The sequence below is a fragment of the Lissotriton vulgaris genome, chromosome 11 (assembly GCF_964263255.1).
Source record: "Lissotriton vulgaris chromosome 11, aLisVul1.2, whole genome shotgun sequence".
NCBI lineage: Eukaryota > Metazoa > Chordata > Amphibia > Caudata > Salamandridae > Lissotriton > Lissotriton vulgaris.
The window spans coordinates 1096143176-1096150586 of NC_141699.1; positions in this window are offsets into that span (position 1 = coordinate 1096143176).

Consider the following 7411-nt stretch of genomic DNA (forward strand, 5'->3'; position numbering starts at 1 on the left):
GTCACGGAGCGCAGCAGCCAAACATGCGGTGCAGGTGCGTGACAGGGAGGGCTCAAGAGAGTGCATATCTACAGATACGACTCTCCCCTCCCCTCTCGCTAGTGCCGGCCCTGATTCCAGCAGGCAAGTGCCACACACACACCTTTGCCCCACGGCGCATTGCTGTTTGCTTGAGTCTACCATAAGGTTTCCGCTGAACGGTTCCCCTTCCTGTACAAAATACTATGCTTAGACACACTTTATAACTTTTCCTATTTTGTATGTGTAATAGACAGTGCAGCACACATGCAAAGTAGGAAAAGAAAGGAGAAATGAAAACATTTCTCCTTTTAATGGCTGCTTTTCAGCAGCGTTCATTTTTGGTGCTAACCTCTTTCTACTAGTGTTAGTAGATTGGGTTTAGCGTCAAAAAGCCTGGGCGGCCGCAGGGAAACGCCCATGTACCAACCATGAAACGCCCCCTGAATGCAAAGTGATTCAAAGCAGCATTCCACGTTCCTTTACGTTTCTTTTCCACACAAAGCAACGCTAATACCAATTAGCGTTGGTTTATTACTCCCCAGAAAGGTTTTGCATTGGGTTAGCGTTACAAAAGTAACACTAACCCAACAGTAAACGTTTGTTAATCAGGGCCATAATATACTAAGGGGTTTGGACTTTAAGGGGCCGATTCACAGAACTAATCTGAGACAAAATCCTAAACTTACTACTTTTGGTATTCAAAGAAGGCATTTAGTAGTAGTAAAGTTAGGATTTTGTCTTAAATTAGGATTTTGTCTTAAATTAGGATTTTGTTTTAAGACAAACTTAAATTTAACTTTAGTTTAATTTAAGACAAGATCCTAATTTAAGACAAAATCATAACTTTACTACAACTAAATGGCTTCTGTGGATACCAAAAGTAGTACATTTAGGATTTTGTCTCAGATTAGTTCTGTGAATTGGCCTTAAATGTCTAACCCCAATAGCCAGGGATGGGGGAGTCCCTGCTTCACTGAGCAGGCTGGAAGAGATCACTCACTTCAAGAACAGAACGTTTGCTGACCTGGGTCTTATCAGTGAAACATCAGAGCTGAGGTAACCTCCAATAACCTCTTTAAGGCGACGTCCAATGCAGGGATTTCATTTTCATTTATGAACAGAGCTCTGTGTGTGCAGAAAACGTTTCACACCGAGAGATATTCCAGAGTGATGTGTGCCCAGAGCAAGAGAGAGTGCCCTAGGCTAATCCCTTCCAGTCCCTGCAAGCTATGTGACCTTGTGCACACTTGATGTATGTGTTCATCGCAAACTGAAATTGAATAAACTTGTGGGATTACTTGTCAGGAGAGATGGATGCGAGGATTTGATTTGGCAAGGGTTTTCCAAACACTGTCAGCTTCGCCGACATTCCGGAGAGAAGGAATCCATATGTCTCCCAGATGCACCAAGCCGGTTCACATTGTCATGAAACAGATCAGACTGCCAGGGGGTTACATGGATACTTGTACCAACCTGTTTAGCCATATATCCTGCATGTGTGACACAATATCTTGTTTAGTGGTATTTTTTTAATCAAAATGAAGACTAATGCATAAATGTATCTCGGAGATATCATGGGCCAACAAGCAATGGAAAGTTAGTGTGGATCAAAAGAACTGCTTAATTTGTGCAGGTGTTGACGGCAGTGGGGACCAGCATGCGTGTTTGAGGCATATGATTTATTTTACCTCATCAGACTTTGTCCCGGGGTACGGGAGAGAAAGACAGAAAGGGGAGATAGAAGGAGGAAAAGAAAGATAGGACAGCAGTGACAGAGAAAGCGTAGATGAATGATAACCTGAAGGATGAAGGTAGAGTGTTAGAGCGTGTAGGACTGTGGAAGAAAAAGGCAAGAGGTGGAATCAAGACCAGGCACCTCGGTATTCTTTAGCTAAAGAGAGAAGGGCTGTGTGGTGGTGGAAGAAAGATCAGGCAGCCTCGGTATTCATGAAATAAAGAGACGGGAGGTGTAGAACGGTGGAAGAAAGAGGGGTGAGGTTGAGTCCACACAGGGCAGCCTCGGTATTCATGAGATAAAGAGACAGGAGGCGTAGAACGGTGGAAGACAGAGGTGTGAGGTTGAGTCCACACAGGGCAGCCTCGGTATTCATGAGATAAAGAGACAGGAGGCGTAGAACGGTGGAAGACAGAGGTGTGAGGTTGAGTCCACACAGGGCAGCCTCGGTATTCATGAGATAAAGAGACAGAAAGTATAGGGTGATGGAAGAAAGAGGCACGAGGTGGAATCAGGACCAGGCAGCCTCGGTATTCATGAGGTAAAGAGACAAGGGCTGTGTGGTGGTGGACAAATTAGGCACGAGGTGGAATTAAGACCAGGCAGCCTTGGTATTCATGAGGTAAAGAGACAGGATGTGTAGTATGGTGGAAGAAAGAGGCGTGAGGTGCAATCAGGCAGCGTTGGTATTCACAAGATAAAGAATAAAGGAGTGTATGGAGATGGAAGAAAGAGGCATGAGTAGGAATCAAGACTAGTTGGCTTTGGTATTCATGAGATAAAGAGACAGAAAGAATCGGGCAGTGGAAAAAAGAGGCATGAGATAGAATCAAAACCAGGCAGCCTCGGTATTCACGAGATAAAGGCACAGGATCTGTAGGATGAGAAAAGAAAGAGGCAGGAGGTGGAATCCACTCAAGGAAGCCTCAGTATTCATGAGATAAACAGAGAGGAAGTGTAGGGAAGTGGAATAATAGTCCTGAGGTGGAATCAGGACTATGCAGCCTTGGCATTCATGAGATAAAGGCACAGGAACTGTAGGATGGTAAAAGAAAGAGGCCTAGCATGGACTTAAGACTAGGCAGCTTCTGTATTTGGCCACCCCGGCATTCGGAAGGGCCTGCTTTGCGCTCCTAAGAAAAGCTTTGACCCCCTGCAGTTATTTTTATTGTTGCTTTTGTTCTACCAATTTGGCACTGGCCTTCTGCCCAACAGCCCAGTCGAAACCTCTTCATAGCTCTCTTACAGGTAAGATGGTGGCAGGACAGCCGCGTGAGACCAGATCCAACAGGGATCCATGAGACGGAAAAATCCGCTGAAGCGTGCTGGACCAATAAGAATGGTGGAAACCAGGGGCACACCGGTCGGCTCGTTTCTAAGACATGATCTCTGATGAAAGGAGCCCATCCTCCATGCCAACAGGCAAAAGCGTTATTTTGAGGTCCACTCAGAATGAGGACTGTGAAGGGTTGCGTTGACGTTAGATCACAACGCCCTGAAAACTGAAATGGCCGAAATTAATATACGTATAGAGGGAACGAGCGCCGGCATCTTATGCCCCAAAAGGATCTATTCAATTTCAGATGTTTCAGAAAAAGAAAGCACACAACTCAGGTTTCTTTGACATCATTCTTCAAAAAAATGATTACAATTTATAGGCTAGAAGCATACAAAATTCGAAATAAAATCTTACATCAAAATATTGAAAATTAAGAAATAAAATATGACATTAAACAATTGTATGATAAAAATTGAAATATTATATGAAAACATTGAACCCCAAATTTAGATTTTAAGTGGTGCAAACTATTACAGAGGTAGCAGTTGACAAAATGCAGTTACACATCCAATTGCAGTCAAAGAGTTAAAAGAAAGAGTTAAAAAATAATAAAACCAGTATATTTAGAAACTTGAGATGCTGAACCACTTGCCATCTTTCCACCAGGGGTGCTGCTATGAGAAGCTGGGGGACACTTCAAACCAAGTACTAAAGTGCCTATTGCATGCACATACATTAGAGGTAGACAGGGAGCAAGTTCTGCCTCTGAAATCCCCTTTGGCACCCCTGACACTCGCTCAGCGTTGGGGTGGGCAGAACTCACAGTGTCGCGGAGTAACATATAAAAAGTCTGCGAGATTCCGTAGAGTTCGACAAGCAGGTTGAATTCGACATGACATGCTACTTGCACAGAATCTTAGCTCCAGTCGCTTTTTCTGTGCAGTACAATCAGCGCGAATGGAGCCACACGGTGCCAGAGGGCACGGCTTCTTTCTGCTGCTCAGGTAAATTTTGTACTCAAGCTGCAGCTTTTTCAACATGATCAGTTGTGACCTGCTGTTATTGCCTGCATTGAGAAATCTCACTGGGAGGCGTTCTTGCACCTGAATATTGCGATATGGAATAGAAATTCTCGCTATAATTCGACAACTTAATGCTGATGAGCCGCGTGCGAGTCGAAACTCCAGCATGTGGTGGTCGGCGGACTTTTGCCAAAACTCTGCGTTCCAAGCGGAACACAGAGTGGGCAAAACTCCTTCAACTTTGCCGGCAGAGCGGAATTTACAGCCCACCCCTATTCAGAATCCCCTGGTATCCAGAGATTGCAAAGGCAGAGGAAGGAACAGAATGTAGAGGGGGCTCTATAATTCACATGTACGTCCTGTTAATTCCACCCCATGCCCTTCCTCCAGCCCTCAGCAGCATATAGAAGCTTTTTTGGGGGACTAAAGTTTTTGAAAAGGGATTAAACATTTGATGGGGCCTTGGGGTCAAATGTTGAGTGATGCCACTTCAGCTACCCTTAGTGCCTCGGTCAATCGACCTCCATATCTGATTGACACGATGTCAATCAGATCTCCATCTTGTGGAGAAGTGTGGCTCAGGGGTTAGAGGCGGCAGACCCGGAAGCTGAGATCGGCACTGGACCAGGGTTCAATTCCCCGCCTCGACGGGGCTTGGGCTCAATAATTCCACGGACTCGATAATTCTCGCTTCGGTGCCTACCCAACTCACGGGTTCACACTCTGCGACTCTGGGCAATAGCTTGCTTAATCTCCACAACGGCCCCTCGCGGCGGGATGCCTGGCTTTCACCTTGTGGATACCCTGCCGGGGTCATCTCACAGGGGAATACCAGGACGGGTTCCCTAAGCAAGCGCTTAGATGCCTGCGATGTGGGTAATTTGCGCTATATAAATACATGTACATTGGAGGGTTTCAACTAATTGTAATGATGTACATAGCCTTAGAATTGAAGAACAGCTGCTCTAATGAGGCCTTTACTGAGGGCAGGAAAGTGAGTGATGGGAGGTTAGTTTACTACAGCATGGGTATACAGGTCAGGTTTTGGGAGGAAGGCAAGGATGTGGATGCTTTGTACACAAGGTGAGTATGGGCTTGGTTGGGGGAAGGACTGAGGATTGTGCAATGAGATAGAAGGCTGCATTGCAAGGTTTGTGATTGGATTCGAATATGTTGCTTTGTTTTTCTCATATGTTCCTTTGTGCTCTTCTCTACTTTCCCCATCTTTTTTAAAGGCATAATTTATGTGTGTTGACTGTGTATAAAAGATCTGCATTCTTGCCAATGTTGTAAAACTGCCAAGGGTGGTTGCTAACATTTCTATTGTAAAAGATGTTTACGCAGACTGAGAACTCAGGCATGTTTGCATTCTGTTGGAACATATTTGGAAGGCCAACAAAACGAAACCTATTGTTCTGTGAGCACACCCTAATAGGGTGTAACTAAAATAGACACTGAATGAATTTTTATAGGGGTCACTAAAAGCATAAATGTTGCTGGCACTTAGCTTGGGGATGTGTGTGTATAATCCAGGATTGTGCATTTATTAAGTGGTATTATATATGGCATAAAGTGCCCCCAACCAAGCACTATAAGCACTATAAGGATATGGCAAGTGGTTGAAGAGGTCTGCGTCGATGTAAAGGCGCGAGACTGCAGATGAGTGGGTTTATGAGATCACAAATCTCTCATATAGATTGCAATAAACTTAAATATAATCCTTCAAAAATAGTATAGCCAGGATATCGACTAGCACAATATTGTGAAGGTAAGTATGTGTAGTGTCTATGCACAGATCTACTATTCTTAAACACACTTATAGGTACCTTTATCTTAAACATGCGTAGACACGGAGTTAAAGATTGCACATCTATACTTTTTTTGTGTACAGTTACCGTCGGAATGTTGTGGTGGTCGACATTGTTGCTACAATATTTTTGTGGGACTATATTTTTGTACACAGTCTTCGGATGCACAACTCATTTTCATGTACGCTGGCTGTATATTGTTCTAATATATGGAAATCCACGGTGCTTCATTTGAACCGGTGGTTGCGGGGGGGGGGGGCTATACTCCGGGGGTCCAGCTGTCCATGGCAGTCACAAGGCATGCGTTTTTTCAAAGGAAGCAAGTGAAACAAACAAGCATTATCATAGCCAATAGGTCTCGCCTTTGGGACCTTATAAGTATTTAATTATGCAGCACAATATCATTGGTGCAACACCAACTGTTGCATGGCCAAACACTTATAATGTCCCAAAGGCGAGACCTGTTGAGTACCACTTCTCAAATCTCCGGATACCCATGGTGGATAGAACAGCCTACATCCTTGAACCCATTTATAGTTGGTACTCACCCCTGGAATGCTCATTCTAGTGCTAATGATGGTCCGAATTCTAAATAGCTGCATGTGAGAAACTGGGAATGTTTACATTCTAGCATGCTTGGTTGTATTAGTGATGAATAGTTTATTTGTTTGAGCATATGTGGATTTCTATCTCCTAGGACACCTACAAATGCACTGCCTTGCTCCGTTCACAAACGAGCGTTGTCTCTACACATACGACATCAAAGAGTGGACTTGCTACGCGTGTCTGATTCACTGCTACATCCCGAAACCTCAATGCACTGTAATTGTCATGTTGCAAAAAATTCAATAGGCACATTTTCAAAGATCAGATCATCTTTGAATTCAGGCGCTTCGAGAAAGAGAGGTCGGTAATTTCTGTCTCTGTGATAGCGAGTCAATCTTGTGTGCACTTTTGGAGTTGCGGAAGAAGATAAACTAGCACTTAATCTTGTATATTGAAGTGCACTTGCAGCACCGATACAGATCCATGTACAGGCAGGCATGCATTATGCTCGTATTAGGTTACCTGGGCTCTGGAATTCCCATTAAGAGATCTTTAATTAAGTTGCTTACTACTGTTTTTTTCAAAAATGCAACCGAGTGGGATGCTAGCTACGATAGGTACCAGACCCAGAAGGGGGAATCTAGGTTCAACTAATTCAGGAAAAGCCTTGTGATCACAGCAAATATTGGGGCCCACGTCCTCTTCTTTAAACTACTAGCATCGTGGTTTATTATGGAGGTCTCAATGGTAGAACTGTAGAGAACCAAAACTGACTGCCAAATACACATTCTAAATAAAAACAGAGGCGATGTTACCTTCTCTGTGGCTCAACACAAGCTCCAGCGCGAGCGACGACTCCTTGAATAAAACCTCAGAGCTGGGACTCGGTGCCTAGTCACGTGACTAGCCGGGCATGTGACCACTCCGAGTCAGAAACAAGGAAGTACCCTGCCGATTTTGCACAGTGCGGAGACCGCATGTGGGGAAATCCCAAAACCAA